This window comes from Canis lupus, chromosome 29 (assembly GCF_003254725.2).
Source record: "Canis lupus dingo isolate Sandy chromosome 29, ASM325472v2, whole genome shotgun sequence".
Lineage (NCBI taxonomy): Eukaryota > Metazoa > Chordata > Mammalia > Carnivora > Canidae > Canis > Canis lupus.
Window position 1 is genome coordinate 10,360,026 of NC_064271.1, and position 10,083 is coordinate 10,370,108.

The 10,083-nt window shown below is 33.6% G+C and overlaps 1 long non-coding RNA gene across 1 annotated transcript in view; it reads right to left on the bottom strand.

Moving 5' to 3' along the window:
* The window catches only part of LOC112678391 (uncharacterized), a 52,643-nt gene extending 48,394 nt beyond the window's left edge, over positions 1-4,249 (bottom strand). The window contains exon 1 of the long non-coding RNA XR_003147531.3: positions 3,811-4,249. This is a non-coding gene — a long non-coding RNA (uncharacterized LOC112678391). The remainder of the gene's footprint in view (positions 1-3,810) is intronic.
* Positions 4,250-10,083: the final 5,834 nt, after the last annotated feature.

Sequence of the window (10,083 nt, forward strand, 5' to 3'; positions counted from 1 at the left end):
CTCTGTGACCTGTATGTTCTGGGGACAACCTGATATACTCACTACTTATTTTTTTTTTTTTGCATAATGAACAACGGCTTTAGCAATTACTTTTTTATTTTATAACATCCAAATGATTAACCTTTAAAGAAAATTTAAAACTTGAAGGCTCACAACATAACTTCTTATGTAAAGTTTGTTGGGGATATAAAATCACTACAGTCCAGAAAAGACTAAACCTAGAGTCTACAATGATAAAATGTATTATAATGATATAATGTATATAGTAATAAAATGACTGGGAGAACACATAGTTTTCTTTAGATTTACTTAGGCTTATATTTTAAAAGCTTAGTAGAAATCTTCAAATCTTAAAATAGTAGAATTAGAATAAAACTTAAAGGTCATCCAGCCCCAACCTCTAATTACTGTCTGATTAGTCTCCTTAATATTGCAGACGTTGATCATCTAACTTCTGCTTAAACTCCTTCCACAATGTTGACGAACATGCTGATTTCAGGAGCAGCCATTTCTAGGCACAAGTAATTACTAGGATTCTTACCTGAATTGATGAATCATAGTTTTAAAGACACCAATATTTCTAACTGATCTAGGTTTTACAAAGGAAGATCTTAAACTATTTAATGCTACTTAGTATTAAGAATGGGACAATTACTTATTCTTCCCAATCTACCTACATTACTGTAAACAATGATTATTCTATTGATAGTACCAGTCCTAAAGCTTTTCATGAATTTCAGTTAAATAAAAATGTTGCTTTTCTATCATCTTTCAGCTGGCATTTTGGACCCAAGTCTAAGATTTTCTATTTAATAATACTTACATTTCTTCTTATTGGATTTGTTGTATCACTCTTCATTGCTTGAAATATTTATATACCCACATTTGTTCTATGTATTGGCAAATCTATCTTTTACAACAGCTAGCAAGTTCCTCATACTTAAAATATTTTCAGTTGGTTTCCATGACACACATTCCTGATTTTACTCTTTACTCTCTGACTTCTCTTCCTTAGTCATCTTGTAAGTTTATTATTCTCTGCCGATTATTCCTCAGGGTCCCATGATAATACTTGTTCCATTTCAACATATACATACCTTCTAGGGGATCCTATTCATTCCTTTAACAAGTGTTCTTTTTTTTTTAAAGATTTTGTTTATTCATGAGACAGAGAGAGAGAGAGAGAGAGAGAGAGGCAGGGACACAGGCAGAGGGAGAAGCAGGCTCCATGCAGGGAGCCTGATGTGGGACTCGATCCGGGGACTCCAGGATCACGCCCTGGGCTGAAGCCAGGCACTAAACTGCTAAACCACCCAGGGATCCCTAACAAAGGTTCTTAATCTAGAATCCAAAGAAGGGCTTTAGGGGAGGTCATAAACATTGCTCTGCATATGTTTGTTTTACACCACAGCATTCATTAAGTTCTTAAAGCCAAGGAGGACAAATTAATAATAATAATAATAATAATAATAAATAATAATAATAATAATAATAATCTGATCTATATGCTGTTGATTATCATATAATTATCTTTTTTTATTCAAGTATAGTTAACATCTAGTGTTATATTAGTTTCAGGTGTACAATATAGTAATGCAACAATTTTATACATTTCTTGGTGCTCGACATAAGTGTCCTCTTAATCTTCTTCATCTGTTTCTTTCATCCCCTCCTCTACCTCTCCTCTGGCAACCACCAGTTTGTTCTGTCTTCAAGAGTCTGTTTTATTGTTTGTCTCTTTTTTCTTTGTTTTCATTTGTTTTGTTTCTTAAATTCCACATATGAGTGAAACCACATAGTATTTGTCTTTCTCTGTCTGACTTACTTCATTTAGTATAATACACTCCAGGTCCATCTTTGTTGTCACAAATGGCAAGATCTCATTCTTTTTTAAGGCTAAGTAATAGTCCATTGTGTGTGTATGTGTGTATCATATTTTTAATCTATTCATCAATAGATGGGTACTAAGGTTACTTCCATATCTTGGCCATTGAAAATAATGCTGCAATAAACACATCAGTATTTTTTTTTCAGTACCAATAAGTTTTTATTTATTGTATTTTCCCAAGGTAAAGAGAGAACACATCAGTATCTTTATTGTAGTGTCTCTTCTGCTCACCATTTACCACAACAAATCTTCATCTACCCTTTAAATTCCAAGCATACTTTTCATCCTGTGTCCTGACTTAGTGAATGTCATAGAGGCCCAAGCTGGAAACATTGCAATTTAATATGACTCTTCCTCTTGACTCCATGCAACCCAGGCAATAGATTCCACATTTCCATCAATGCTACCATGTCTGGTAAGGTCATGATTCCTCTACTCCTCCACTTCCCCAGGAAAGCCACCAATACCTCCTGCTCCTGTAACATCTTTTTAAGTGGGCTCCCTGATTCCATTTGCAGCATCTCCAATCTGTTTTTCAGCCCAAAGAACCTTTCTGAAAACACAGTGAGTATGTTATACTCTAGGGTTAAAAACCTACATTTGCTTCCATCATTCTAAGGATAAATACAGACTGTAGCTTTGCAAACAAGGCTATTAATCCTGGCTCATCATGTTATACTCCCTCAATTTCAGTCTGCATTCTAATCATACCACATTTCTAGATATTCTAAGATGTAGTGATCCTGTCTCTATAACTTGGTGGGTATTACTCTTTCTATCTGCAACATTTGTCTTTTTCTCCACTAATTCCTCTTACTTATTTTCATGATGCAGGCAGAACAATGTTTCCACTAAATTAAGTCATATGCCTCTCGGATATGGATTGAGTGAGATTCTACTACTATGTAACCCCATAGCTCTCTGTACTTTCTCTGTCATAGAACTGTCTAGAAGCTTCATCCTCAACCCACATTTTCATAATCTTCCAGAATAGTCCTCACCCAAAACATCCTCAAGTAAATATATAGTTAAGTAAAATAAATCCTTACTGTGCAAATACAGCTTCCAGACAAGCCTTGTAGGCACCACCTTCAGCCAGATTGCCAACATTAAACTCATTCTATAGAAAAACTTTGCAGTTTCCTCTGCCAATCTTGTACTTAAATATATTTATCTGTTCCTTCTCTCATGCTACAAGTTCTCCAATGGCAAGGACTAAGCACTCCCTGCCCCTCCCCACTGTTTTATCCTTGATACAAGCCTGGCACAGTACCATACTCAATAACGTATATATGATTCATAAATTTTCTGAGTGTATCTATGACTTCTTTGATTCCAAACAAAGCTGAACTGAAGATAAGGGTTCAAAGTGAGTAAATAGAGACCTCCCCCTAGTTAATATCCATTCACCAGCAATCCTTGCATAATGCAATTCAACAGGCAATGAATATTATTTGTAGAGATTTTCTTCACTGTGACCACACATCACAGATGTTAGAAATTTTGTCAAATGCCTTGATGAAACCCACAAGTACTCTGCTTACAGCTGATATTGCTCCTAAGCCTCCAAAAAAATTACTAGGATGTTAAAAGCTCAGAACCTAAAATAGAACATCATCCATATCCTGAAGAACTCACAGTATATTTAGGGACACACGTATGTAAGCAAATACTTCACAACATCACATGGGCCATGATAGAGATATGAGAAAAATAATTTGCAAGGACAAAAAAAGCAGTCGGTCCGCCATGATTTATTTATTCTTTGTGTGTACCTAGTCTGGTTTCTAGGGATTATGAATTTCCTTTCTACAAGCTTGTATCTGAAATAATTAACCATTTGCTCCAGAGACTTGCCTTCATTCTATAACCACATAAAAAGTTTTAGAAATAAAGAATAAGAGGAGAAAGAAGACACTTACGTGGTTTGTTGAAGGCACATTCTGAAACTTTTTAAAACCAGGATAACATTTATTCTTCTCTACTATCTCCTTAATGATTATTGATGGTAGCCAAGGGCTCTCTCCGACAAGTTCTCTCAGTACCTTGGAACAGTTCATCTGGGTCCAGAAAAGTGGATTCATTTTGAGAAGCTGGATACTCTCTTACAATCTGTTCACTTATCTTTCAGTTTCAATTTCCCCGTACCCAATATATTTTCCACTCTTTGCAGGCTGAAGATCATTCTTTTTGACAGGGAGGACAGAAATAAAATAGGGGATTCCTATTTCCTTTCTCTCTTTTGCTAACTTTATACCATCTGCCCATAATCAATGGGATTATTTCTCAGTATTTTTCCTTGCTCAAGTTGGAACTAACCCATGTTTTCATCCTCAGTTTCTTCTGAACTTCAGTCTTTCATGATACATACTACTACTAATCCTTTGGTTAGATACTAACTGTTCACATATTTATTTTTCCTCAGTCATCACTTTTTCCTAATTTGGGTAAAAACTTCTCAAATGATATAACATTAATTATGTGCTCATTTGTAGAGCTAGGAGATCAGTTAGTGGTCATATCACACCCTATTTTACAGATGTCTCATGGAGGCACTGTATGGCTAAATGATTTTCCTCCAAGTAACATGCTAATTAAATGGAGAGGTGTTACTACTCAAACTTTTCTTTGGGTTCCTTTCCTCTTTCCAGAAATCTCTCCCACACCTTTTCATTGACAGCACAGTTAGTTTTCTCACAGAAGACACTGAAACCAGCTTGTCTACCCTTCAAGATATTTTCTATACAAGTAAATACATGTATACATACATATAGATTGTTTTTACACAAATGGTAGTGTATTAGTCAACATGGTATTAGTCTGCTCATGTTGCCATAATAAAACACCACAAGCAGCGTAGTTTAAGCAACAGACATGTAAACAACAGTTTTAGAAGGAAGAAGTCTAAGATCAGAATGTTGGCAGATTTGATTTCTTCTGAATCCTCTCTTGGTTTGCAGGGGCTTCTCTTCTCACCGTATCCTCACATGGTTTCCCCTAGGTCTGTGTGGTTTGTCTATGCCCTATTTTCTTCTTATAAGGATAGCAGCCTTATTGGATTAGGGCCCCCATATGACTTCATTTTACTTTAATAACCCGTTTAAAGGCCTTATCTCCTAATACAGTCACATTCTGAGGTACTGGAGTTTAGAACTTCAACATATGAATTTTGAAGGATCATAATTCAGCACCAAACAGGTAGTTTTCCGATAACAGAACTCTCATCTTCTTTATTCTTTTAAAAATGTATCTTAGATGGGATGCTTGGGTGGCTCAGCAGTTTAGTGCCTGCCTTTGGCCCCGAGTGTGATCCTGAAGTCTGGGGATCGAGTCCACATTGGGCTCCCTGCATGGAGCCTACTTTTCTCTCTGCCTGTGTCTCTGCCCCTCTCTCTCTGTCTCTCATGAATAAATAAAATCTTTTTTTTTAAAGAATTAAAAAAATGTGACAATAATCTTAACCACTCCTTTAGTGACAAAAACAAGTTTATTTCAGTATTTTTGCAATATCAAAAGGTAATTCAATGAGTAATTAAGCATCGTTATTTTAAACATGTGTGGATACATATGTAGAATAAATTCCCAATAGCAGAATATGAATAAGGGCAAAGGATAAGCCTCATTTTTGAAACTTGTCCTAACTAGTGCTAAATTGCCTTCCATATAGTTGTACCAATTTATACTTCTAGTAAGAAGTATGCAAGTGCCTCTGTGTTATCAAACTGTTTAATATTTGCCGATATGTATAAGTGAAAACCATATCGTGCAAAATTATAATTTTGTATTTTCCTAACTATAAATGAGATTGAGTGTCTTTTCATGTTTAGGAGTCAAATATTTATATTTCATTTTCTGTAATCTGATTTTTCATGTGCTTTGCAAATTTTTAACTGTTTTAGAATATTTTATTAATTGGTAGAAATGTTTCCACATTAGGAAAACTTATAATTTGTAATGTAAGTTGCAAATTTTTTCCCCATTTGTCAATTTTCTTATGATTTTGTTTGCTTTTTCTTCAGCCAGGAATACTATATCTCATTTAGTTACATTTACCAATATGTTATTACAAGCCTTCTAGAATTGTGTGTAATGGTTAAGAGGCCTTCACCATTCTGAGATTATAACATAATTCTGTGTGCTTGAGTTTTTTCCCACTAATAATAATTTATGCTTAATTTTTAATTTATAATTCTTTGATCCACCTGGAATTTATTGTGTGAGGCAAGAATCCAAATTTATGTACTTTTTTTTCAGAATGACTTACTATTGACTCAGTTTAATTTACTTAGTAACTCATATTTTTTATTACTTAACTTAAAGTGCTTTCTTAATCAGATGAAAAAAATGACTAATGGACTTAGATGGATTTTCTATTCTGTTTTATCTAGTTATAGGCACATACCACTCTGTTTTCATATAGTTAGCTTTATAATGTGGTTTAATAAATTACAAAGCAGTCCAATTTATTATGTTTTTTTTTTCTAGAATTTTTGTGTATATTTGGCCAACCAATTGATAAGATTGATACTGGGAGATTCGACTTCATTATGTTGTTGGTTTTTTCTTTTCAAAAATATGGCAGAACTTTCCACTTGTTTAAATGAAAATCTTCTTTTGTGTCTTTCAGTATTTTAAGGTTTTCTTCTTATAGATGGTCCATTACTAGTAAGTTCGTCTTAAGTACGTTAGCTATTATGTTGCTACTATTAAAGTTTTATTTTTCTCCATTAGGTCTTATAACTGGTTGTTACTTGCATTAACTAGACTTTAAAGCAGTACTCCATTCATTTTATTATGGTTCTTAAAGCACGGTGGTATTTTATGTAATAGGTGTATGTTTATATATACATATATTCACATATGAATAGATTCCATTTCACTTTTTTTGCTATAGCTCTTAGCATAATGCTGTCAATGCCTTCATGTATAACTGATATTTATAATGCTTTTCTACCTAGTTATGCTTCAGGATAAACTGAGATTTTTATATTAAAATGATGGCTATATCATAGAAATACCTGGTACTTTTTACAAAGTATCTACTATTTAAATCTCATGTTCTTACTGTGATTTTTTTTAAAAAGCATATCATTGATGTATTATTATTATTGTGGTTTTTTTTGGAGTAAAAATCATAAATAAAGATGAAAATGAAAGTGTGTAATCTTAAAAATGACTTAAGATAATTGAGTCCTGTGATATCTTTGGCCAAAACAACAAAAGAGAATATCACCACAAGAAATTGTCCAGTTTCTTTGTGAAAAGTATCAGGAATAAACTCACTTCACATTGTATTTGCATAAAAATTAAATAATACTGTTAGTAAGTGCTCCTAATCTGTTCTTTGCTTGAGAATGGTAACCTCTTAAAAAGAGAATTTGTTACTAGAGCTTTTTCATTAACTAGAATATTCTATGTGTGGACATGCATGTACAGTTTCTCATTCTAGGACTTATAATGGTAATTATGATGGATTATAAGAATAAACATGTTGCATACATTCGCTATTTTCCTCTGAGGATATCATAAAATATATGAGACTAACTAATCTTAGTAGAAATTTTGGTTGCAAATAACTTTACCAAATAATGGCTCTAACACCTCATTAGATAGTGTCCCTGTGAATCTTTTTTACATTATTATTCCTTTTCACTTATTATCAATGTGATATAATTCCCATTTATTTGTTCACTGATTTCTTATACTTGTTAGTCTTTTCTGACCAACTTAGCTATAAAAGCACTGTTAATAGGGACTATTTATCATATATCTATTTTTTGTTCACTGTCACCTTCCACATTTATAGCTCTTACTGCTTAGAACAGCTCTGAGCACAGAGGAACAAAAAATTAATATATGTTTTAAAACTTTAGCTTTCATTGAAATAATTAAGTTATTAATTAATTCATTAAAAGAGATCACCACCTGGGGCACTGTAGTAATTTGGGGGGGAGGTAAAAAAGAGTGGATTTTACACTCATAAGTTGCCGAGGCCTATACATCTTTTCATCCTTATTATTTCCACCTTCATAAAAAATATGGCATCTGCACTTAGGGCATTACTAATTATGGGGAAACAAAAATCTCCAGAGACTCTCAACATTTATTGCTAGGGTTATTCACTAAGACCATACAATAAATTAGAATTTCCACCTTAACACAATAATCTTGGCTTCTGGCTGTGAGAGAATAGCTCACTTTAAACCAATGATCCCATCAAAAACAAATAAATAAAAACTGGATAAACGCAAAAAAGGAAATAGCTTTTTTATGAGTAAGAAAACAATTTTATGCAACAAGGTTTTAAGGGGCCAAGCTTTTGGTGAAAAGAGAAATGCTTTAAAGAGAGCCCTGCCTCCTGGCACTTTCTGATTCCTAAACTACATCAAGTGAGTACCGAAAAGACAGGCAGAAACCTTCGGTTTGACATTTAAGCAGAGTTTTCAATGGTTTCAGTAATCAGAGGAGGAGGAAAGAAAATTTGAGATTCAAGGCCCATTAGGACAGAAAGTACCCCAGGATTCCAGTCAATCCTTGTGAAAGGCTATGCCTCAGGAATCCAAGCAGAGATCTACAGCAGCTCTGACATAGATCAAAAACCTTGACCGAGGGAAGGAGATCAGAATTTATTCTGATTCTCAGAAGAAAAGCAAATCTTCTGTGGAGGAAGATAGCATAATCCAGAGTGCCGCACAATGTCAGGACCACGTAAATGAAATTAAAAAGGAAAGAACGAACACCAAAAACAGATCAACACATAGTCCCAATACCAGGAATAGAAATAGGCTGGAGTATAACGGTTTAATAAGCTATAGTGTTCTGGTAAAATTCTTCATCTTGTCATCTGAATTTTGTCAGGAAATCGGATTAATAAAAAAAAAATCAAATACACATTTTGGTACTGAAAAATACACTAATTGAAATTGAGAATGTAATAAGTGGTTGAAGTAGTAGTATAGCCCTGAACACATTAGGCTTCCGAACTGTGACCTGATCATTAAGATATATTTGGTTGAGTTTTCTCCCTTCCCCAGTTGATCACTTTCCTTCTGGGATCAATTTCTGAATAAGCGCTGAATGCTGATTCTTGTCCTAGGATCTGTGTGGGGGAGGGGAAGAGATGCCAAACCAAGGCATACAGGTAAAATAAATTACATGAAAACAATAGCACAAAAGGGTAAATGGATTTAAAATAGATCTTTCATTATCTGGGATGTCGTAAAAGTACTAATTTATATTAATCTTTAATAAGTCAAGGATGAAAGTTCTGATCTCTATGGTAACAGTTTAAGTGGGAAAAACAAAAAGTATAACCAATATCTAATACAGGAGAACATTGGAACAAAAATTCTTGATATTTTTCTATAAGAAGCACAGAAGAGGAAAAAAAGAGAACCAAAGAAGATAGAAAAGTAGAAACCAAGCAGGATGATGTAGATTTCAACACAAATATTTCAGTAAAATACCCAATGTAAATATAATTAATATTCCAATGAAAAGAGGTACTGCCATAGTGATTTAGAAAAATCCAAATATATGCTGTTACTAGAGAGACACCTTAAAATTAAGAATACAGGAAGGTTGAAAGGAAAAGAATGGGAAAAGACATAGTAAGCTAACACTAAACTAATATAGCTATCCTATGCAAGCAGGGTGGATGGTTAGGGTAGTGTCGTTGCCAGAGGTGAAGAGAGACTTCGCATAATGATAAAACATCAATCTACCAGGAACAATTCTTAGTTCACAGACAGCTAATAAAAGTACTAATAAAAGTTTGCTCAATTTCTATTTCATCAAGCAAGACAATTAGGGGGAAAAATAGATCATCTTCTATCACCATCCATTTTATAAAAAGCTTTTATAATGAAAATAGAAGAACAGCCCTTTAAGGAAATAAATTTATGAAGAACTCACTAGACTGCCTATATTGTTCTTATATTACTACAGATTAGAAAAACAAACTTTGTTACAAATCCATCACTATTTTGCAAATTCTACTCTACCGATACTCTTCTTCATCAAAAACTGTTAGCTTATTCGACTATTTATATTTTGCAATATAAACAATCTCATTCTTACTAAATAGGTAAGGTAGGTTCATAGTACAATACTGACTCTGCTTTTTCCAGCTTTGTATATAATTTTGACTTATAAACTGAAGGCTTCTTAACTTCTTTGTTAGGATATTTGAAATT